We start from the raw sequence: 25,164 nt of genomic DNA, 5'->3' as shown, positions 1-25,164 counted from the left end.
AAGTTAAGAGACTAAGGATCTAAATTATATCGATCCCGAGGCTGAGGTCAGAGAGTTGCAGCTCATAATCCTCATGGGCAATCACTTGCATTAACTACCATTTCAGTTCGGCCATGACCACATCCAAACATGAGTACCTATGAGCAGTCGCTTGATCCTTTAACTCCTTCACCATGGCATCCTTGTCTTTATTTAGGACTATCTTCTTTGGTACAGTAGGAACCAAATACTGCCAACTACGTGGAATGCCCTCAAAGCCATTTGGGTCCTTGCTTCTCAGTATGAAAAAACAAATTTTCCAATTCTTCAACGAGGAAGGGAGATGGGTGAAGAGTCCGCAGTTCGGCTTGACTTGGAAAAACCAAAATTCATCATCTTTTCGCCGAGCAAGATTATGCAATTCAGCAAAAACCTTCGCTGTGGGCTCGAGCTTTTTAGCTGACTCTTATCTTCACACGACCTTTAACATGGGGCATGTTGAAGCCCTTGAAAATCTCGATTATTTTTCTTCCTTAGGCAAATTTTCTTCATTTTTCACACTACTTTAAGCTTCTAAATCACTTTGAATTTCTTCTATATTGACCTTTCTGCTTTTAAACCTTATTAAAACCTATCAAAAATATTAAAATTTCAAAAATCAATAATAATGAAGCTAAAATTAATAAATTAATTAAAATAAGCATTAAAAGCATAAAATCACTATACTAAAAAGGGCAAAATAGATGCAAAATTACCCTAAAATACCTATATAAAATGGATTTATTATGGAACTTCAGAACGACTCTATAGAATTCGTTAAGGGGAAACCGAAACCCGGCTTTTAATTGTTCTTCATACACCATGATCAGGTCAGTTTCTTCAAAGAAATGATCAGCTCGAAGATTGTCATGACATCTAATAAGCTTGAAGGAGTCAATCGGAAGGTTGTACTCTTGGCTAATGGACTAGAGATCGGTCTCCTTGAGGACCGAGGGCAACTCGTACATGGGTAAGTTCTCTTTCCTTGAAGACGACGCTTGTTTTGACTTGGTTGCTCGACCATGGACCTAGATAATGGTCGTAGAAGGTTCAGGTTGCTCACTTGGTCTAGCCACATCACCTTCATCCAATGTCCACAAAATGCGAACAAAAGGGAGACTGACAACTCTCTAACCGTCAGTACCACTCATTTTCAAAGATAAAGATAAAGTTGATCGAAAAAAAAGATTAAAGCTCTTATTGGAGTATAAATCGGTGCCGGAAAAACTTTAGAAAGTAAGAAAGAACGTCATAGTTGCTCAAAGAATCTTAAAATAGCGTAAATAGGCAAATGGCCAATACTCCTCCCTATTTATACCTGCCCGAGCATTAAATGCTCACGAAGTCCCAAGAGACACATCGGCTAACGAGATTGGACCGTTTTGATGACTCATCAAAAGTGGATTCCAGAAACGCGATGGGGAGATCGGATATTTAAAAAGCGATCAAGAGAGATCGGTTGATGAATGTGAATTGTGAGATCAGATCGGACACAATTATAAGAGATGGGAAAATAATGCAATAATAAAATAAAATAAATGATCAATTTCGAATAAATAAAATTTCATTTCGCTTCATTTCCAAAAGGTCATATTACATCACTTGGGTGATCTTTCAAGATCAACAATTATAAATTTCCCTTCACTACATTCTACGTATCTTGCTCCTACGATTTGGACCACTCCCGACTTCCAGATGCCGTTCAAGAGATACGTGGAGATCGAGAGGGTAGCTCTCGTTAACTATGGCAAAGACTACGGGAAGCTCGGTGTCTTCATCGATGTCATCGACCAGAACTGAGCTATGATCTGGACCCCCAATATGGTTGGGAGCTAAATGAACTTCAAGAGGCAATCACCGATATTAAGATTGAAATTAGCGGTCCCCTTGTCAGAGATTGGTCTGCAAGCCATAACGGTAAGTCGATCCGAGATCAACACGGTAGTCAGTTTCGACCTTGATAGGTCAATTAGTCCATTTCCATCACTGTCATCAGACGATGCCCTCATAAACCTCTGATCACTGAAATTGTCCATTTTCAGGAAATGAACAAAGAAAACATTCAAAAAAAGATTAAAGAAGTTCTCGTGAGAAGAATTCTTACCAGAAAAGCCAAGAACGGGAAACAAAACATTGGAAATTCACCAGAGAAGGGAGGTTGTGAATATGTGAAGGACAAAATTCTCCTGCATATATATAAGGTCTTAGCATTTATTACGTGCAGAACTCAAAGCGGTTCATCGGTAATCTGAGGATTTATTGCTTTGATTGGTATAGGTCGAAATCAAGAAATAAGAGAGATCGGGTAAAACAAGGAACAACCTATAGAGATCAGAGGTAATGGAGGAGTCCAACCGTTCCCAATCATAACCTTTAATTTATGAGTTTAGCCCCTTACCGTTGGATTGCAAGTGATTAAAGCAGCCCAGTACATTCCAATCTACACCGTTGATCATAATTGTAAGGACGGATTTAAAACCCTTAGATCAAAAGTAAATAACTAACTCGATACCTTCTGTTCCCAACCTTCAGATCCATTTTGTAAGGCGTGACTCCTAACCATTGGACGAAAGGATGAAAGGATAGGAATTTGGAATGCAATCCTAACATTTAATTTTGATCCTCTTTAATTTTGGAACGTAGGATTATGTCCTTTTGGATCCTAACCCTTCATTTCCTCCTGCTGAAATCATGACCCTCTATCTCCGAGCACCCATCTCTTATAAATACCTGCATGCAATGTTATGGAGGTAGCAGTGATTATTAGAAAAAAACTCTGGAATTTTGCTATAGCTTCATTATTTTCAATAAGAAACTCTTAAGATTTCTAGAGACTTTAGAAACAAGTTTTCTAAAGAATCTATTGTGAAAGCTATAGGCTTTGTAATCCATACCCTGAATAACTGAGCACCATCTTGAAAACTCAATCACCGCCTGTCAAGAAGATCTCATTTCAATCACTTGTGACTCCTCAAAATCACCTTACCGTCTTAGTTTTAGTGACTCTGGATTCACAAGGACATCGGTACTAGCTTACTCATTATTTCAGCCTTTTTTACAGGTAAGTGCTCAACTTATCATTCTCAAATGTTCATGACATAAAGTCTTTGTTAGATTCTTCGTCACAATAAATCTTCATAATAAGTTTACATCGAATTGGACTTATCTCACCTTTTTTTGTGACGTTCGCGAGTTTTACTTTTTATCTTTATGTTATCCTTAATTTCTTTTATGTTATTTTGTGTAAGAAAAAAGGGATAGTTCAAGACACTAATATTCTGTAAGTATCGTAAGGAGTACGGATAGGAAATGACAATATAGAGATTCCCAATCAGGATAAAAATGATTAGGAATAGTATGGACAAATTAAGAGGTTAGCTACTTAGACTAGCTCTGAAAAACAGGAATGAGGTCGGGATTCGGGATTAAGCTCAGACAGGAAACCTTCGAAATAAGATGTCTAAAAGACTCTAAATGAGGAGTCGTAATAAGCTGAGGAGAGTTCGGATAAATAAATCATGAGATCGAAAATTAAAAGTCTGGAGTAATATGAAGAGCGAGAGACGACGCGTATGACGCTCTCATATCTAATAGGTTCAAAAGAGTTCGGTCTCACGATCGAGACCTTTTAAAATTCACTTTTGATGAATTAGGAGGGGACCAAGAGAGAGTCCTTTCCTAAATCCTCTCAATGAAAGTTCTAATATATACATTTTAAGGGATCGGGATAGAGTCTTTACTCGAATTCTTTAAGCTAAAATTCTAATAAGAATATCTTAAGTGATCGGGAGAGAGTCCTTACCCGAATTCTCTAAGCTAAAATTCTAATAAGAATATCTTAAGAGATCGGGAGAGAGTTCTTACCCGAATTCTTTAAGGAAAAATTCTAATAAGAATATTTTAAGAGATCAAGAGAGAGTCCTTTCTTGAATTCTTTTCAATCAAAATTCTAATATTACTAACATCTAAATACCAAGGTACATAATATGTGAGCCGAAAGTCCTCTTTCATTATGAATCCTTAAGGGCCAAATAACACCTCTTTAGAATTAGAGTCCTAATTCGAAGAGGGAGAAATTAGATAAAATATTTAACAAATCAAATAAACATAACACCAATTCACCGTAGGGTCATCCCATATACCTGTGTTCTTGGGAAACCCAAAATGGTGAGATATTAAATGCTCCTTTATTAATAATAGGGACCAACATCATGACCCCAAACCCCCAAAATTACCAATCTTAAGAGCACATCGATAATTTGCCTACCTCGTTAAGAGAAGAGATGGGGTGCCTAACACCTTCCCCACCCGTGAACAGACTCCAAACTTAGAATCTCTGTTTCGGAAGTGGCTTTATTTCAGTAATAGTTTTCTTTAATTTCCCTTAAAATTAAAGTAGCGACTCCTCACTTTTTCCACTTCGGTGAGAATCGTTCAGCTATCGCAAAACCCTTGTGATAGAATGAACAATGTATTTCTGCAGTATCGATGGGCCTTTAATTATTGGTCAAGGAACATACAAAAAAAAAGGGGGTTAAAAAAGAAGAAGTCATGATCCAACAACTATTCTTTATTTCTTAAGAAAGCTGTCCACAGCTATTGTTTGTTTTTCAAAAAACCAATTATAAATGTTTTTGCCTGCCAGAGAATACTTCTCTTTAGATGAGAGTTACGTTGATATTTTCTTCACAATGTTTCAAAACCATAGATATGTTTGTATGACAACCATGCAATAATGTGTAAGCCCATAACAGGAGCTTCTCAGATCTAGAATTTGAACCCCATTTAAGACAGGCTGAAGTTGTGTTTCCATTTATAGCCAAGTTGGAACCAAATAAAGGTTTAGACCAGATGGAAGCATTGCACAGGAACTCTCATGGAAGAAATTATAAGAGCTTCTAAGCAAGGAATTGGCTATCTCAAAATTTTCATTTAAAGCTCTTTCTATAATGATGTTTTTAATTTTATCCAACACTGGATTCCATTTTGTTTCAAGATTTTCAAAAAGGGTAGAATCCTCAAATGCTAAATTCCAAAACTAATTTGTTTGCAGATCAACACAAAGCACATGACCAGTTTCCAAAATGCCATCTGATGGGTTAAGGGTCTGCATCTCAATTGGAGCTCCAGGTCGTAATGGAGTGATCAATGCTAAACTAATTTCAAAAGAACGGCACCAAGCAACAGAAGCATGCCTGCAAACTTTTGCACAATTACTATTTGAAAACTTGAGATTCTTAAAATGCTTCCAAATCTTATCATTTATTGCTTCAAGTGTCTTAAGCTTGCCATTTCTCTCCAGTGATGCAATATATATGTGGAGGCAGCTGCAACAAGTAGAAAATTGTGTGAAAATAAACAACTATAGGAGTACAAAACAGGTGATGCATAAAATGTTCAATATATATGCAAACCCAATAATGATTTTTAAATCTTTGTATGAATTAGCAAACTAGCATTTTAGGTAACATTATAAGCTAAACAAAAGAAAAAATTTTAAGAATTTGATAAAGGAATTATGAACTAGCTGGGTAGTCAATCATAAAGAGAAAACTTCAACAAAAAGTTTCAGAAAACTTAGCAAAAAAAGAAATTTAGAGTAGAGGAAGTTGGGCAATTCGAACCAGTTGAAAAAAGCATATAATAATAAAAATATGTAATTCAGAATAAGATACTTTCACAAGTAGTTGCACAAGTGGAAAAAAATTTTCATAGATAACTCATAAGCATAAAATTTTCATAGGTAACTCCCTTTTTTTTCTTTTAACTCATAAGCATGTTATATTTAACAACTTGGCCGCTCAAGTAGTTTTGGGGTAGGGGATTTCAAAGAGTTCCTAATTTTGAGCCATAGTGCTCTCCATTTGCACAACGAAAAAAAGCTCTCTCCATATATCAGAATATAATACTAAGGTTAAATGGAATTTAAGCATATAAGCTTCCTTCTGATATTTTTGGGCTTCTGATCTCAAGCAAGGTGAATATTTCTGGCCATAAGTTTCCCTGTTCCATGAATAATGAGAACATCTTCTCCAATTGATGCTCAAAGCTACTCAAGGCACCAGATCTAGCTTGATGCATGGATGATACAAGGGCCTTGATGAATCTCCCCAGGGCTACTAGCACAAGATCTTCAATGCACAATGAAAATTGGATTCAAATTGAAGTTAGATCCCAACTATATACCAGAAAGTTGGATGAGCATAGAGAAATTGACATTAATAATGCCTAGTTATATTTAGTCAGCATAAAATAATATTAGAGGCTTATGTATGTCCTTCTTTGCAACAAACAAATGTCCTAACCATCAGTAGAAATTTATTTTCAACCGTCCAACACTCTGAAAAGTGAAGGGGAAAAACAAAGACTAAACAATGGAAAGCAATTCATTACTATATGAAAGCATGCCCAAATCCACTCATTTAGATCAACAGAAGCATGAATAAGTAGCAGGGAAATGACCGTGGAAACAAATTCAAAACAAATTAAATAATTTTCTCACGCTTGTGTACTGATTAAAATGAAGTAGTCTCTTGGCAAATCACTATAAACAATGTTTGATGTCTAAAAGGTTTGAGATTTTACCCTTTTATCTACCCAAAGAGATATAAAAGCACGATCCAGGGTACAAATGTCTCCAGTTTCCTCCAATAATTTCAAATAGAACAACAAATACCTACAAATGCAAGTAATAAATTTTCGAGAACTTTCTAGTAAGTTAACTTCAAGGACCTTTCTGTAATTTGATGTTTTCCGCCTAATATATATATATATATATATATATATATATATATATATATATATATAAGAAATAATAATTTCAAGTATAATATGACAGTTCAAAATTACTTAAAAAGAAGCAAGGTAAGTGACCGAGAAATGTTAATAAGGACAACTTCCAACACAGCAGAGTAATAAAATGACTCTTGTTATAAGATGCACTTGGAAAATTTCAACAAGGTCATCAGTTACATCCATGTGGTAAGGAAAGGAGTTCAAAACACATTCGGATTTTAAAACCACCTTCAGAAATGACATTCATCTTTCTTTGATGATTTTGCATCAAAGCAGAATCCTTGCTTTTGTTCAGTTTCATCAGCAATCACTGCTGCAGAAGATCTCTTAAAGAGGCAGTTTATTGCAACATGGCACATGACTGCCAGAAGCAAAGTTTGAATATCACTGATGCTGCCCATTGCAATGACTACACCATTCTGCAAGCATAAAACATTCACATCATTTATTGCTAATGTGGTATTTAAAGTTATGTTAAGAGCACGAATTGAAAAGAAGCAATATCGTGACCAATAAAACTATTAGATCATGAACTTAATTAACAACATGGTTAGGGTGAATAAATGAGCTAAGCTACTTGTGGGCTAATTGAACTTGACTTGCAAACTTCTTGAATTCAACGGTAGTTAAGTTGAGCTTGAACTCAAAAAACTCAAGTAATGAGTCAATTCTAACTTGAGCATTACAATACATAACTCATGTAGCTTGTAACCCTACCTTTTAATTTAAATGTATATTGTACATCACATTAAACAATAACTTACTTGAGTTTATTTGAAAGTTAATTCCAGATCAGTTAAAAACTTGAATTGAATTTGTTGATTTTCTTTTGAGATGATATCATTGGCAGAAAGTGCATTTAACCCATACTTCTGACGAAGAGTTCCATATTCATCAATACCAGCTGCCAGCATCAGTATTTGCAGCTTTCGCCGGTGGCAACTCAAATGTACCTCAATGTCCATTGTCTTAGTCTTTTCACATGCTTGAATTAATAAATCTATTGCTGACAATTCAATGCATGCAAGTCCTTCACCTTTCCTATCAGAAGCATGTGACGGCAACACATCAAGATGACCATGTTCTGTAGAAAATAGAAGTGGAGCAAGCAAGTTTATGCAGTCGATATACATTTCTTTCTCAATCATCTAGCCAACAGTCTTCTCAAGCAAGAAATCAACCTTTAATAAATTAATTTCGTGAAGGACCCTGTTTACATTTAACTCTTTATTGATCTTCAGGCGTGGAAGTTGAACTGAACAAGGAGAATCATTCATTTTTTCTTTCTTCACCAAAAGTAACAAAGAAATACATAACTCTTCAAGAGCTTTTACCTTGTTTCCATCATAGATAGACAATTTTCCACTCAACCAGAAGTATCTAACCCAAAAGGAGTTTTTGTCATTCACTAAGAAACTATTAAAAAATGAATACTGGAAACTAGAGTCTTTGGCAAATATTTCGTTATTATCTTGAAAACTCTTCACAAAAGTGCAGCTTTCATTACCAGACATATGGTTTGAGTGAAGAGGATAATCCAAAGCAACTGATTCAATTATTTTACAAAGATGATATGATGCCTCTGACATGAATTCTGGCAGCTTCAGAGCATTCAAAGGCAAAGATCCTAGGTCATAATACAGTTCAGCAAGAAAAAGACTACATTCAGGGGTCCCATCCTGCCCCCAATGCCTTGTCAGCCTCTCCAATTCTAGAAATTTGACAAATGCATCTTGATATGCAAAACCCCTATTTGCAAACCGAAAGCAAGTGGCACATATGATACGCACCATAATTTTTTGAAGTTTCTTCTACAAATGCAGAAACATCCTTATATTCTGTATCCAAAGTAGGCTGATCAGGACATGAAACAGTATGACTAGATTCTTGATCAGAATCTTTACTTCCAAGCCTGCAAACAATCAAAGTTCTAGTAATTGAAGCACAACCTTGGCCAGATCCTTACTGGCAGCAAAATCCAATTCTTCTTTCCCGGTTTATGACTCCTAAGCCTTTCAAGGCGAGTGCTCCGCCTCTTATGAGGGTGTTCTTCAAAAGCATTTGCTTCTCTTTCTTTAACAAGATTGGCTCTTTCAGAGTTACAATCAACCACAGGCAGGCTTTCGCTAGATATGGGATTCAGCCCTTTATTTTCATTAGATCCCATAATAATATCCAAACGAGAAGGTAAAAGTATATTTAACCTAACATCCCCAGATCTGTGGTCTTTCTCAGTCCTCTTCTCAGAACCACCGCGATTTAAGGGAAGTAAAATTTCTAGAAAGGCATCAGCAAGAGCAGCCCATGAAGCCTCAGGAAGGCACAATTCTATATTCTTGTTCAACTTCTCACAAGAAATACCCTTGCCCTCACCAATATTTTCATCTGTTGCTTTTCCCTTGTCAAGGAATTTGAGCCGCACACGTTTAGGTTCCAGCTTATCTATACCTCTGGGAGCAAATGGAACTAGCAGAGACTCTTCAATAGTATTTTGACATGTAAAGCACGAGAATGTGAAGGCCATTGTCTCAAAATCAACTCTGCAACAGAGAGACAGGCAACCTCATTACCACTGGCAATAAGAACTTCCAAAAGTTTCTCCATGCAATTCCCTACATGCATTAAATAGCGAGAAAATAAAATTTGTCTATCATAAAAAGACAAAGCTTCTAGAGGAGGCAATATTATATAAAGCCGAAGAAGGATTGGCACAAATAGAAAAACTATGGAAATAAGCACCAATTAAGTTGCAATGTATTAGTGTGTGTACTTGAATTAGATAAATAAAAGCTTACAATTATTGGGACAGCAAAGAAGCCCTTGCTCAAAAGCCCAACAGGAAATACTCAGCAAATCTATCGAGCATGATAATGTTCCCAGCTGCTTCCAGATAAATGAATCTTTGATATTAGTCTCTACAGCTTGAAGATAACAGTGGAGCATTCTCATAATGAGCTGAACCTTGTTCAAGGAAAACAGTGGCAAGGTTTTTCAGTGCCAGAAATCTGCCCCAAAAAGATAAAGAAACTATATATGAAATTGACTAAAAATCTTAGTATGAGGATCTAGATATGAAGTCCCTATGTTCCTTAACTAATCATTTGTATTCATTTGACACACTTACTGGTGGGTAGAATTATGTTGAAGGTAAAGAAAAACTCATTCAATCAAAACAAGAGCATTGCATTTAAATAATTTTGCATATAAAAGACTCACTTAAAAACATAGATGTATATCAAAATCGTCCACATCTAACAAATCATATTGAATATACAATTAAATTATTTTGCATAAAAAAAAGGAAAAATAAAATTGAAAAGCAAATGAAAAGCAAAACCACAAAAAGGGATAAGCATTAAAAAACCCATAGAATTGGCACAAAATAAAGGAAATTAAGAATGTTGTTAGTGGCAGTAACAACTGAGATACACATTTAGGGAGTAAGGAAATGGGAAAACTACAAATGCAGACCTGAGCTGCTGCAGATGGCCATCGCTTGTATTACTATCCACCTAAAATAACACAGAAAAAAGAGAACTAAATCAGCAAACTTTATTTAATGTGCAGTACCAAGACACCCACACCCAGCATTTAAAAAAGAAGATACCTGAGCATTTGACATTAGAGGATCCTTTAGCACAGATTCTAATAATTGGAGTGCCTTATCATACTCTTTGGCTTGCAACTTGAGAAGCCCTTCGTGGTATACAAAACTAACATTATACATCTGCAGTTGATACACAACAGGATTGGCTGGCTCTCATTGTTAATAATACAGAAAGAAGAAGAAGAAGAAGAAGCTTGCCTGGGCTTCTTTGGTGGGAGCTTAGGGTTACCATTGCTCTCTAGAATCAGTATCGTTAATAGCTGCAATTGCAAACCGAAAACACAAGAAAAAAGAAAAAAATAAATCAGTTTCAATTTCCAGTAAAAATCAGTCGTTCAATCACACCAAACAATAATCCTGAAATCATCCTTAGCATTTTCTCAAATTCCCGAATTAGGGTCCGGATTCTTCAAGTTCTGTGTCGGTTAAGGTTCAGATTTTAGGCGGGCTCGTTTGTTACCGGTGCTATATATAGAGGGCCGGAGGCCAATAATATAACGACGGCGTTCAAATTCTTTTTTTTTTTTAAGACTTTACGAATCCCGTTATCTTTATATATATATAAGGGTAGGACACTTTTCAGGTAGTCATGATTTTAATATTTTTATAGAGAAATTGACCCTCACAATTTAAACTACATAAATTTTAATTTGTTCATATCTCCATAATAAGATGTCTTTAAATTTACTATTACATGGGATCTCTTATTTCATCTATCACTTAGTAAATTTAAGAGTGCAAATGTGTTTTACTTTTTTTAAAGTCTGTACTGGATCTGTTTATTTTAATTTTTAATTTGAATGAAAGGTGAATAAAAAACTCAATATTCTATCGTAATGGATGAGGACGCAGGAAATTAACATGCAAGATCTTTTTGATCTTGAAATGCAGATGATGTTCTGCTAATGAAAAGAGTTTAGTTTTTAAAATTATAATGTTTATCCTTATATATCTGCCTCATAAAAGAGGCTCTCTTGGTTTGTAAGCACAACTTTATTAGAAATAAAATCTTTGAGTTTCTTTTCTTTTTGAATTAAATGAGTATAATAGATTGACATAATTAATGAGCTATATAACAAAATCATAAAAAATAATAATCTTCTAGATAAAGAGATAAGGAATATTTATTTTGTGAAAAATATTTTTTAAAAAATATTTTAAGTATTTTTTTTAAGATGTGGCATTTTTAAAAAAATGTGTTAATAGAATATATTTTTTAATTAAATAAAAAATTATTATTATTTTTAAAAAATAACTTTTTATCGTTTATAGATTTTAATAATTTTATTAAAATATAAAAATATTTATATATATAATATAAATATTTATTATTAATTTAATATTACAATTAAATAATAAAAAATATTTTTATTAAAAATATTTTTTTAAAAAGTAATTTTTATGTAAAATATTTATATATATAAAATATTTTTCATAAAATAAATAAGATATTGAGTTTGAGAGTTTTTTACTCCTTACATCTTCAAAGATAGAAGAATAATAATTAAATTATCCATAATTGACACTGGGTAGGTTGGATTTGAGAATTGAGAAATTACAAAGGGGAATGAAATTAGAATCGAAAATATTTAATGTCAAATTGCATTGAATTTCATTTTTAGTTTTATGCTTTAGTTCTTTATTACGTTTCTCACTTTTAATTAAGTTTCAATTTTCACATTCAAAATTATATTTCTTTAAATAATAATAGTAATTTTATTTTTTAATAGTAAAATATTAATAAAATAATAATTTTAACATTAAAGTAACAATATTAATATCAAAATAACCCTTTATTCTTTTTAACAAAATAACATCAAAATATCAAAAATAAAAGCTAAAATACACAATCATAAATCATTGAAAACCATAAGAACAATACAATAATTAAAGAGAAAATACACTTTACAAGAAATACAATAATTCTATCCATAATGACAAGGAAAAGCATAAAAGTGGCAACTTAATTAAGATTACAATATTCAAAATACATGATACCAAATAGCAATTCTAAATATTTCTTTCATAAAATATAATTAATTATTTTTATTATATATATATATATATATGATTAAAAATATTATATTTTTATTAAATTATAATAAAATTTATGTAACACTTTCACTTAATTTATAAACTTATTATATTTATAATTTATTTAATTCATCACATATTAGATTTAATCACTTAAATAATTTCAATAAATCATTCAATTAAATATATATATATATATATATGCTTTCAAGGTTTGTAATAATTGTTTTATAATATTAGATATATTATTATTATTATTATTATAAAATTAGAACTTTAACTATATGTATAAAGTTTTAATAAAAAAATAATTCTAATGTAATTAATTTAATATATTTATGTTAATAAATTATTAAAATGAAAAGAACAAAAATTAGAATAAAATGTAAATAGATTATATATATATATATATAAAGATACATATTACATGTTTAATTGCATGTAAAAATATATAATTAATATATTTAAATTTCGTAATGTATTTAAAATATCGTAAAATTATATTTATTAAATCAGCTCTTAATACGACTTATTGTGATTTTTAATTTGATTATTGATATAAAAGCAAAACCTTATTAAAATAGTAAAATAAATTTCCTCTACTCCTCTATTAAAACTTAGGGTAAACTATAATTTAATTTATGAAGTCAAAATCTCTAATTTAATTTCTATATTTTTAAAATAAAGTAATTTAATTTCACCTAATTTTTATTTAATTTGTTGTTAAATATAGAAAAATGACTAAAATGTCCTTAATTTTATATATTTTCTAACTTAGACAATTTAGTCTCTAAGATTTTATATTATAAACAAAGTAGTTTAAATTAAGTGTTTTTTTTTTTTATAATACAATACCTTATGGATTATACCATTTGAGTTAGAAAATATAAAGTTTAGGATATTTTGTCATTTTTACAATAATTAATAGTCAATTAGATGGAAAATTAAACGAAGTGACAAAATTATAGATTTTGTCAAATTTCAATAGTAAATTGCTTGATTTTAAAAATATAAAGACTAAATTATAGATTTTATCAAATTTCAGAGACTAAATTATAATTTACCTATAATTTTCATCTTTTCATTTAAAGAACAAAAAGTGTTTGATGAACTTAAAAAAATAGAGCTGATAGCTGATGGGTAACTGATATGATACATATCAACCGTAATCTATATCAGCTCTATTTTTAGAATTATTTCTTATCAGATGATAGCTAATTTGATTTTATTTTTTATTTAGATTATATTATCTTTTTTTATGTAACTCGAAAATTAATATTATTAATACTTTTATCATTTTTATTTATAATCTTAACTTCTTCATTAGTGCATTACAATTTTATTAAAATATTTTTTTATTAATAATATTAAATATTTATTTATTATAAAAAAGTATTTTTTTTCCATCTACAAAATAAAATTAATTATAGGTTTTCTTTATTAACAATAATAATTATAATTATATTTTTAAAGTTATTTAATTATTTTTTAAAAAATTTAATTATTTTCTTATTTTAATAATAAAATAAATGATATAATATAATAAATCAATAAATATATATATTTATTTTAATAATATAACAAATGATATAATTCTAAAATATAATATTTAACTGTTACTGTTAAATTAATAATTATATATTTACTGTTACTGTTTATTAAATTAGCTCAATCCAATCCAAAATATAATTTTTATATAAAACATACATTTTTTTATATATATCTAATATATTTTTATATAAATATTATATATTTAATAATTTTCAAATTTAAAATATATTTTTTAATTTAATATTTTTTATTTATATTAATTGGGCAATCAACATATGCCTGCATAAAGTTTTTTTATTTTATTTTTTATTTTTTTTAATGAAAGATGAATTTCATCGATTAAATAGGGCATAAAACCCGATACAAAGTTGACTTGTATTTTTTTTTTTTTATCAAGAGACCATGAGTAATTCATTCAACAGGGGAAAAAACATGTAAAAGTAGAACAGCTAATTCATCTGGGGGCATTAACATCCAACCCTATTAAGAACACCAACACGAGCTTGATTAGCCACCCAGTTAGCGCATTTGTTTGCTAACCTATTTACTGAACAACTTTGGCTAGATAATTACTAACTAGAAAAGATCTGACATCAAACACACAAGATTCTACTTCCCAAGGCATAAGAGATGTGTAAGATGAAATCAAATATGCTTGCTGTAGTGAATGTATTTCAATGGAACAGGGGAAATAATTCCTGCTTTTAATTAGATCACAAGTAATACTGAGAGCTATTCCTTCAGCAACTAGAGGGGAAAGGCTAGGAAATGAAGCACCATACCCATCCACCAAACGACCCTCCAAATTTCGAAAAGCAATACCAATACCAGCATTTGCAGAGTCATAGTCATCTGAAGCATCTACATCAACCTTATATTGACCTGCACTAGGAGGAGACCAAACCATCGAACTTATGCACCTTTCTCCCTGAGGAACTAGCAAAGAATGCTGTTGCAGAGAAGCTACTGATTGGAAATCCTCAAGAGCATTCTGTGCTTTAGAAATAGTGAGGACAAGATCTGGAACTATTGCATTAAATAACGTATCATTTCTTGCTTTCTAAAAGAACCAACATAGTTGACTTGCCATTTGGAGCTCTCTCATATATGCATGAGTTAACAGCTGTTGTAATGCTAACCACCACTCCTTAAAAGACGAGGGACCTCTATCATTAGGACAGAAGCCCAAAGCAAAACCAAACCATGCAGCTCTTAAATGGTTGCATAAAAGGAAAAGTTGTTCCACAGTTTCTTCATGTTGAATGCAAACAAGACAGATAGCACTCAACGAGCACTTTCTCTTAAATAAATTCAGCCTTACGGCAAAGTATCATTACACAGCCCTCCAAATAAAATTTTGAATTTTTAGAGCAATAGGATGGACCAAATTTTCATCCAAGCATTCTGGGGCAAGTTGCTAGCAGAGGGAGAAATAGTATCAGACAAAGGCCCTGAATGACATGTTAAAGCATGATAAACTGATTTAACAGTAAGTTCTCCATGTCTTGTAAAATGCCAAACTCTTTTCTCCATCTAAGAGGTTCTACTCAATTGAATTTTCAATATCTCTCTACATTCAGCTGGAGAGAAAGGGGCACGTATTATGAAAGGATCCCATGTCATTGAAGCCTTATTTATAAGATCAAATGCATAAAGATAGGGCTATTTGGGGGCTGCTGAGTGGAAATCTTAAATTGTGGCAGAGTAGGAACCCAAGGTTCCATCCAGACATTGATAAAAGACCGACCAGTTACATGCCATCTCAAGCCAGATTTCAAAGCTTCCCTCCTAACCAAAAGACGACTCCATCCCCAGGAAGAAGAATGATTAATACGAGCATCCATAAAATTAGAGAAAGAAAAGTAAATTCCTTTAAGCAATCTGGAAGATAATGTATTGGGCATAGAAGCAATCCGCCATGCTCGCTTGGCTTAAATGGCATCATTAAAGCTATTGAGATCTTTGAAGCCTATACCCACTTCCTTCTTTTTCCACGTTAGTTTTTCCCAACTACGCCAATGGATATTTGATTTGTACCATGTATGCCTCCACTAGAACCAAGCAGATAACTGATGAAGCTCCTAAATAAAACCCATTGGAAGTTTGAAAACAGCCATGATATAGGAAGGGATCACTTGCACTAAAGCTTTTATAAGGATTTCCCGACCTGACTGGGATAAAAACTTATATTTCTAGCCTTGTAATCCCTGCAATTCGATCTTTAATAAAACAAAGTGCCTGTCGCTTTAATCTCCCCCACACCACAGGCAAACCTAAATACTGAGAGAGAGTCGAGGATATAGGAATTTACAACAAACATGAAATAGCACATTGGATATGCGGAGGAGTGTTGGGGCTAAAAGTTATCTCAAATTTTGAATTGTTGATATGTTGTGTTGATGCTTTACTAAAATAATCAAGAATGCTTTTGATTTGCTCAGCTTCACCAAGAACAGTCTTCCCAAATAAGAGCGTATCGTCAACAAACAATAAATGCGTCATAGATGGACAATGCTGATTTATTTGGTAGCCACTGATTTTGTTACTGCTAAGGGCCTGCTCAATCAATCGAGAAAGCACATTAGAGATGAAAAGGAAAAGATAAGGGAAATTGGGTTACCTTGACGAATTCCCCTAGTTGGGTAAAAAGATGCAGAACTCTCACCATTTATGATAACAACATATTCCACAGTAGATATACATTGATGAATACAATTGACCCATTTATCACAAAAACACATTTGTCTCATAACAGAAAGAAGAAAATTCCAATCAACAGAATCATAAGCTTTATGGATATCTACCTTTATAGCCATAGCCCCGCCCATTGCATTCTTTTTTTTTTTTTTAATCCATGGAATACTTCATGAGCCATACTGATGTTATCCTGAATATAATTTCAGCAAGCCACGGTTTCAATCTACGGGGTAGAATTTTAGAAATCACTTTATAGGAAAATTTACATAAACTGATGGGCCGAAAATCTAAAAAGGATTGTGGAGACTTATCCTTTGGAATAAGAGCACTGTTAGTGGCATTTAAATAACGGAGAAGAACTCTAGAAGAGATAAAATCCCTTAGTAAATTTTAAACATCCAAACGGAAAATCTCCTAATGCTTTTGAAAAAAGATTCCTTGAAACCCATTCATAAGCCCCTAAACTGAAAACTGCACATTGGACTTCCTCATCTGAAATAGGAACACGCAAAGCTTCATTCATCTCTGCTAAAATAATAGGTGAGATAGCTTGTAATAGCTCTTCATCAAAACTAGTTGAACATTCGCAAAAAAGATCACAAAAGAATTGAAAAGCTTCTTACTTAATTTGTTGGTATTCTTTAATCCATTCCCCTGTTCTTTTTTTAATTTAAAGAATTTGATTTCTCTGCTGCTTTTGAGTAATAGATGCACGAAAGAACCTAGTATTCCTATCCCCAAAGGATAACTAATATTTCTAGATCTTTGAAACCAATATTTCTCCTCGTCTCCATAACTCTTTCAACTGAGATTTTGTTTCCTCAATTTTAGTTTGTAATGAGACCAGGGAAGTAGAGGAATTCAGCGCATCAAGCTTTCTGGATAAAGATAAGATTCTTTTGTGAGTATTACCAATAACTCTATAACTCTAATTTGTAAGAAGCATTTGACAGTCTACAAGCTTTCCTACCAAAGGATCAGAGGAGGATCTCCAAACATCTTGAATCAGATTCGCATAATCAGGATAATCCAACCATCTAACATCAAACTTAAAAGGCTTATTCACAACCTGATGCCTCCGTTGAGAAAAAGAATAATGGGCCGATGTTCCGACGCAATCATTTTTTCATGAATTATCTTACACTGAGGGAACTGCATTCTCCACTCAAGATTAACAAGAGCTTTGTCCAACCGTTCCATGACTCTTATTGGCCATCTTGCTTGTTTGACCATGTGAATCTCTTCCCATTAAAAGGCAACTCCTCAAGAGCAGTGTCAAATAAAAGATCATTGTAAGCAACAGCAACCTGGGTATTAATATTACGAGAGCCCCATTTATCAGTGACAGAGTTGCATATATTAGTATCTCCAATAAATAACTAAGGAGTACCCTGCTGTAAATTTAAGAGCTTTAAATTCTTGAAGAAAGGAATTCGGCCTCTTACCTCAGGGTCTCAATATACAAAAGATATATGTTTAATAGAGGGATGAGTTACCAGAATCGGCTGCAACTCTGCAAAACCTAAATATGAAAATCTCCCCTCCACCACAAAGCTAAGCCACCAGTTCTATCGATTGGTTCCACATAAACCGAATGCTGAAAACCCAATTTGATCTTCTAATGATTCAAAAAGGAGGACTTTTTCTTGCTTTCTGAAAGAAACACAAAATTCGGCTGATAGTAAGAGATTAGATCCCTTAAGGTTCCCATTGTCGAGGGCTGCTGTAACATCCTCAAATCTACCATAAAAGCCAAACCATAAAATTTAGTGTGATTAATTATGTGAAAATTAGAATTTAATTATGAAGACAAAAATCATGAAATGTATCAAACAAATATTAGTATGGAATTACCTCGAATGGTATAATAAGACATTTGGCCATAAAGGTAATTGGGGACAAAACCGAATAAGTTAGAGAGTTGAGGAGTAAATTAGAAGGGAATGGATAAGGGACTTACTTGAAATAATTAAAAAATTAAGGGGTAAACAAATGATGGAAGGACTAATTTGAATAAATTAAAAAGTTTTGAGGAAAGATTAAAATGAGAAACAAAAAAGGTGCAGCCAATGAGGTGTTGAAAACACACCAAGTAATATCCAATAAAAGAAGATAACTCTTCTTCTTCTTCTTCATTTTTAAGCCGACAGCCATCCCCTCAACTCTCTCATTTTTCTTCCTTTCCACAATCATTTTCTCTCAAATTAAAGAGCAAATTTCCAGCCAAAACCCTTTATTTCACAAATTTTTACAAGCCAAGCAAAAGGGAGTAAGAAGAACTAGCAAAGAAAACTTAAAGAAGCTGTCCACTTGGGGATCAGATTCTGTTTTGATACAAGCTTGAAGGGAAAGGAAAATTTTTGTTTTTCCAACCAAGGTTAGTGCTATAACTTCCCTCTTTTACCACATTAAGATAGAGACTTCATGAATTTGACAAATTAGAAGCATTAGGGTTCTATAAGTGAGCTGAAAATCTGAAACTGTTAGTGAGACAGTAGGATCAGTCAATTTTAAAAATTCATAACTTAAGCTAAGAATGTTGGATTGCTGTGAATTTAATGTCCATGGAAACTTTAGAGAATGCTCTAAAACTTTGTAGTTTTGTGAGAACCCTAATTCCTTTGTTAAGATAAGGTTTTAGGGCAAAACTTTTTGTTGCTCAAAATTGGAAAACTGACCTGGAAATTTTTCATAACAAGACACCCGATTTTAAAAAATTCATAACTTGAGCTACAGAACTTGAAATATGGTGATTCTTAAACTGCTGGAAAGCTTATTAAATATCCCAAAACTTTATAGTTATGACCAAAACTTGATTTCGCTTGCTACATATGGATAATTTTGCATTTCCTATTACTGCTTTGACTGTGACTGAATTCTAAATAGGTTACATACTTTTGTGCATAAATTGAGTTATAAACCTAATTTTGAGATGATTCAAATTAAAGATTGAAATGGACATATGAAAGTTGAATTCTAGAGAATATGATGATGACACCCTATTCCTATGATTTTTAATGAAATTTTAAAATTACTACCCCTGCTGTCCAGTTTGACTAGAGCTGGAAAATTTGTGATTTTCATGATAGTTATTCTATATGAGTTGTGAATGAAAAAAGGAATTGGTGAGCATGGTTTGATTGAATAAACTTCATGTAATATTCATAATATGTATGCTCATTATAAGGCTAGAGCTAGGTGGCATGATGAGGAAATTGACTAGTCAATGCTTGAAATTGTGCAAAATTACTTGGCTTCATGCCATGATATGGTTACTTGGCTTCATGCCATGATATGATTACTTGGCCTCATTCCATGATATGGTTACTTGTCACTTGAGTCATTTAGGCATTGTAATTGGGCAAATAAAATAAATGAAAAGAATCACGTAAAAAGAATTGTTCTTGACATACTATGGACTTTAATTGTAAGTGTTTATGTGATTAATCGCTATATCATATTCCATTGTTTGTGTGGAAGTGTATTTTGTACCATTGAACTAAAACTTATAGAAACATTTTTCATGAGAGTATGTATGTTTAGCTTGCACACATATGGCATAATGTGATATCTTTAAGTTATAGCACTACTAAGCAAGTTTGCTTAATAGAGAGTTATTTGGACTTTTCGTATGTAATACAAGCAAGGATAAGGGTTCGCCCTGAGAGTAAAGGCGAATGAAGACTTTTGTTCCTGTTTTGAGAAGACATATTCTTTTGTACACATTTAGATGATTACATTGTACTAGGTTATTTTGGGTTGTAATGTAATCCTTTGAATGTGTAAATCTTGATGTTGTAGATAGGGGTGGCCACGGTTCAGGAACCGCCAGTTACAGTTCTTGAACCGCCGGTTTAGGTTCAGAGAAATATTGAACCTGAATTGAACCGCTAAGAGACGGTTTGAAGGGCGGTTCATGAGCCGCCGGTTTCGGTTTGAGCCCCGGTTTAAAATGGTTTAATAGGCGGTTTAGAGTTGGGCAGTTTGGAGCGGTTCAAGAGGCAGTTTAGGGCGGTTCGGGGGATGGTTTAGGATGGTTTGATCAAAAAATGGAAAAAATTTTGATAAAATAAATATTTCAAAAAAAAAAAAAAGAAAAGAAGAAAATGATATTATTTGTATTTGTAATAAAATTAATAAGAAATGTATAGAGTTAATTTAAAAAAATTATAGAAATGAAAGAGATTAAATTAATTTTAGTTAAAAAAAAAGGAAGAAGGGCTTGAACTTAATTTTGTAGAAATTAAGTTGCCTACGTATCCTTTTGGGGTTTAGAGGAATCAAAGCCCACGTAGTTCTCTTACCTTCTATTTAGAGTTAGATAAGCGCCTTACCCTAATCACTTCCACAACTGCTCAATTCCGTTGTTGTTCCATCGGTTCCTATGTCATATAAATCTTCATTTTCTTCACGTGTGATCTCTTGTTGCCTTAAGGCTGCCTTAATCCAATCATCTAAACATGTTTGAGCTTCTAATGATTCAGAAACCATATTAGATTGTGTCTCATCTAATATACTACCCCCTGCACTAAAAGCTTGTTCAACTGCAACTGTGGAGACTGGTGCTGCTAAAATTTGTTTAGCAATTAGTGCAAGGGTGGGAAAAGTGTTTGTATGTCGACGCCACCAATCAAGTACTGAAAATTCTTTACCTGCACTACTATCACCAAACTTGAAAATAGTGGTTAAATAAATTATCAAATTCAGAATTATTACTAAGGGATCCTCTAGGCCTTTTTTGCCTTTGTAATAAGGGACGATCACCCATGCTTATTCTAGAGGTTGGCTCATTCTGAACTTGACTAGAAGGCTGAGATTGAGAAACTAATTGTTGACTAGAAGAACAAAATTCACTATATAAATTAAAAATTAATTTTCTAATTTCAACAATTATTGCATGAACATCAAAATCAATTTCATCATCAAGATTTAAACATGAATAATAAGGAGACAAGTAATCATTTAAACCATCTAATTTACATCTAGGATAAAAAAACACAAGCAACAAGATAAAGTGGAGGAATATTTTTGAAATAATTCAACTATTTTTTTTTCATGTTAGAAATGCAATCTTTTAAATTAACATCATTTTCATGGTCTTGCAATACACTAAAAATATTAAGACATTCAATCATAAATAAATGAGATATAGGATAATAAACACCACTCAATGTATATGTAGCATCATTAAAAACTTTTAAAATATCCAAAAGTTTTGTACAAATGTCCCAATTTTGTGGATATAGTTGAACTTGTGGCACATTATTGCTAATAAATGTGCACAATAAATCTCTATATCCAAATGACTCGTTTGATAATTCATATGTTGAATTCCAACGAGTGGGAACATCTCTTGGAAATCTTTTTGGTCTTTTATTATTTATTTTACAAAATTTAGCCCATTCTTTCATAATTTGGGGATGTCCCATAAAAATGAAATTGCTTTTTTGATGGGAGAAATAAATTCATCTAGGGTTCTTAAGCCATATTGCACACACAAATTTAATACATGACATGCACACCTAATATGAAAAAATTTTCCCCCAAAATTGGGTTGGCAAATTTTTTTAAGATCATTAATTGATGCAGAATTTGCAGTAGCATTATCAAAACCAATTGAAAATGTCACACCCTACTCTTCCGTAAGATGTAACATAATCACGTAGTACACCTAATGAATTACCGTACTTCGCCTACCGGTAACCCATTAAATATATTACAAGGGATTTTAAATCAATTTTCGTGAAATTTAAATCATCGATTAAAATCTGGTGTTATAAAAATTTTTCAAAATTTCGGCAGAGTGTCGGCTATATTTTGAGAAAACAGTTCTTCAAACCTAAAAAGGAAAACACTCCTAATATGTTTTCTCAAATACAACTCCAATAAACTTCATTTCATCTCATAATTCAATCTCAATAATCAAATCATTTCATTTTCAAACCAACCTCATCATAAAAGAAACATTTCATTGATTACAAGACTCAAAAATTAATATTACAAAACTATACAGGTAAATGAAATCTCAAATTTACATTACAATAGTTTGCATTTAATTACATACCAAAATATTTTACAAGAGTTTTTATACAACTGCTAAAATAATTTACATACATATTATTAAATACATATATCAAAACCTATGTACATAGGTATACCTATGATATACCGATAGCTGATCTGAATGTGTCTTCAAAAAAGCTTACTCAATTGCTCTATGCTCTTTTCACCTGCGATAGCATACAAAGCTATCGCTGAGTGGTGAACTCAGTGGTGCACAACTATAATTTAAAACATAGTACAATATACATTGACAAAATTATAACAATTAATTTGAAAGTCTCGAAATTCAACAAAATTCCAAAAGTCAAAATCTTCGTTGCCAATAACATAAATCATTAGTTAAAATGACTTTGAGCAAGAAATTCAATTTATCAAATCATAACTGGACATTTAAAGTAATTCCAGCAATCATGGAAATAAAGATTAATTCCAACAAAATCAATTATACATAAATCATAATTGAAATCACAATTCTTTACTATTCAAAAATCATTCTTTATCTTACTAGCTATGCAAGACTAATCCATAAGGGCCATCTTCAGAGTGATTCTAACTCCCTATGGTTGGGGAGGTCGAATCATCGTGCACAGTACACATCACAATAATGAAACTTCTGAAAAGGCTATAACAAATAAAAACTTAGATCTAACCTCTAATCAGAGGAGAATCTAAGCTTGTGCACGTACCATGATAATCAAAACAAAGCTAACTCCATTGTCTCCTCAACAAATGAGAGAGATGGGTAATAACCTAGTCAATCATCTATAGTGAGATACAAAACAATATCATCAATCTCTTTGTCCTTTTTGTGAGCATAAATCACAACACAATTCGATTCAAAGTCAATTCCAATATCCAATAATTTTTATGCTCATCACAATTCAAAACATAAATTTGTATTTTTTCATGCAAATTGCCCATCACAATTCAAAACATATTCTATTAAAATTTTCCAAAATATAATTTATTCAATCCACAACAATGATTAATACTTGTGAAATACCATTTCACAAAGTTAAATTCATACATACTACGACAATTTTAATAATCATTGAATTAAATCCAATACTTGATAAACATAATACATAAGAAAAATATGTCATTTAGTCATATGAAATTTTCAGAATAAAATCAATTAAAAACTAGTTGTGTACAAATCTTTGATGAGTCGCCTCTTGGCCTTGACTCAGTGGGTCTTTTCCCTTCCCAGTGTCTTTTCTAACTGAAACACACAATTTAAAGTGTTTCAGTACTCATTTAAATTATTTCTAATAATAAGGTTCAATAATTAAATTTTATTAATACTATTCCTTTCATTAGTCAACCTATAATATTGACCTTTAATGCACACTAGGTGAATTAGTTTTAATGTCACTAATATGTTACATTTTTCACTCCTCACATGTTGATATATGTTGCCAATTTTATTTCAAAGCTTATTGCATTTTATTGTAATTACTCAAATTTCATGGTCAATGTTTACTGTCTATTGGACTAAGCTACAGTGTAAATTTAAAATATTTCTCTTCATTAAATTGTTTCTCATTGTGTTTTCTTTAATTTTCTTTTTGAATCACTCCATTTGGAGTTGTATAGCTCAAGTTATGGTCAATTAACTATAACTAGGTCAAATATAAATTTTAGTTTCTTTTTTAGGCATTTTTCGGTTCTATATTTACTAATTTATTTGGACTGTTTGTAATCACATTGAGGTCTAGCATTCTTCATAAGTATTGTTGCCCTATGTCTTAGGGACAACCAGAAATTTTTCTTACCATTTTTCAAGTCTTATAGAATTCTTTATAGATAAATTATTAGCTTGGACTCAAAGGTCCTATATTGGCATGGTCCTCAATAAAGTCAATGGCTTGACCTTAAATCCTGATCTTATACATTTATAATTTGAGAAAGTTGTCTAAAATAATATTTTAGGTCTCTTTCTTAGCTTTCCAGATTGGTATGGCTCATTTAAATTGGACACTTTTGGTGGAGATATGCTTATTTGAATTTTCTGGACTTAATGGTCAATTGTACTAATTTAAGATTTAGTGTGCCAACTTAATCAAGTTAATTGACCTAGTTCCCTTGATTTTTGGGTTTTGGTCAAATTACCAATATTGTAGATTTATGTCTTATTGAAATTTTGGGACTGATTTCATGTCATTTGGAGTTCTATAGACCAAGTTATGGTCATTTTACTATTATTGGTCAAGTTGCACTTATATTGCAAAGTTTAGGTCATTTTTAGGTCAAAGTCAATTCGGCCAGTTTTTGTAACCCAATTTGTGCAAGCATTTTGACTTGGTTCTGGTCATTTCTGGGCTTTGGTGTCTTCATAAGAGTTGTAGCTCTATGTCTAAGCTTTCCATGGTATAAATTTCAGGTCATTTGGACTGTTT

The 25,164-nt window shown here is 32.2% G+C and overlaps 1 pseudogene; it reads right to left on the bottom strand.

The window, feature by feature from the left end:
• Positions 1-6,930: 6,930 nt before the first annotated feature.
• On the bottom strand, positions 6,931-17,902 carry LOC110669363 (calcineurin-binding protein 1-like; annotated as a pseudogene).
• Positions 17,903-25,164: the final 7,262 nt, after the last annotated feature.

The sequence above is a fragment of the Hevea brasiliensis genome, chromosome 4, assembly GCF_030052815.1.
Source record: "Hevea brasiliensis isolate MT/VB/25A 57/8 chromosome 4, ASM3005281v1, whole genome shotgun sequence".
Classification (NCBI taxonomy): Eukaryota; Viridiplantae; Streptophyta; class Magnoliopsida; order Malpighiales; family Euphorbiaceae; genus Hevea; species Hevea brasiliensis.
This window is presented reverse-complemented; position numbering and strand designations above follow the sequence as displayed.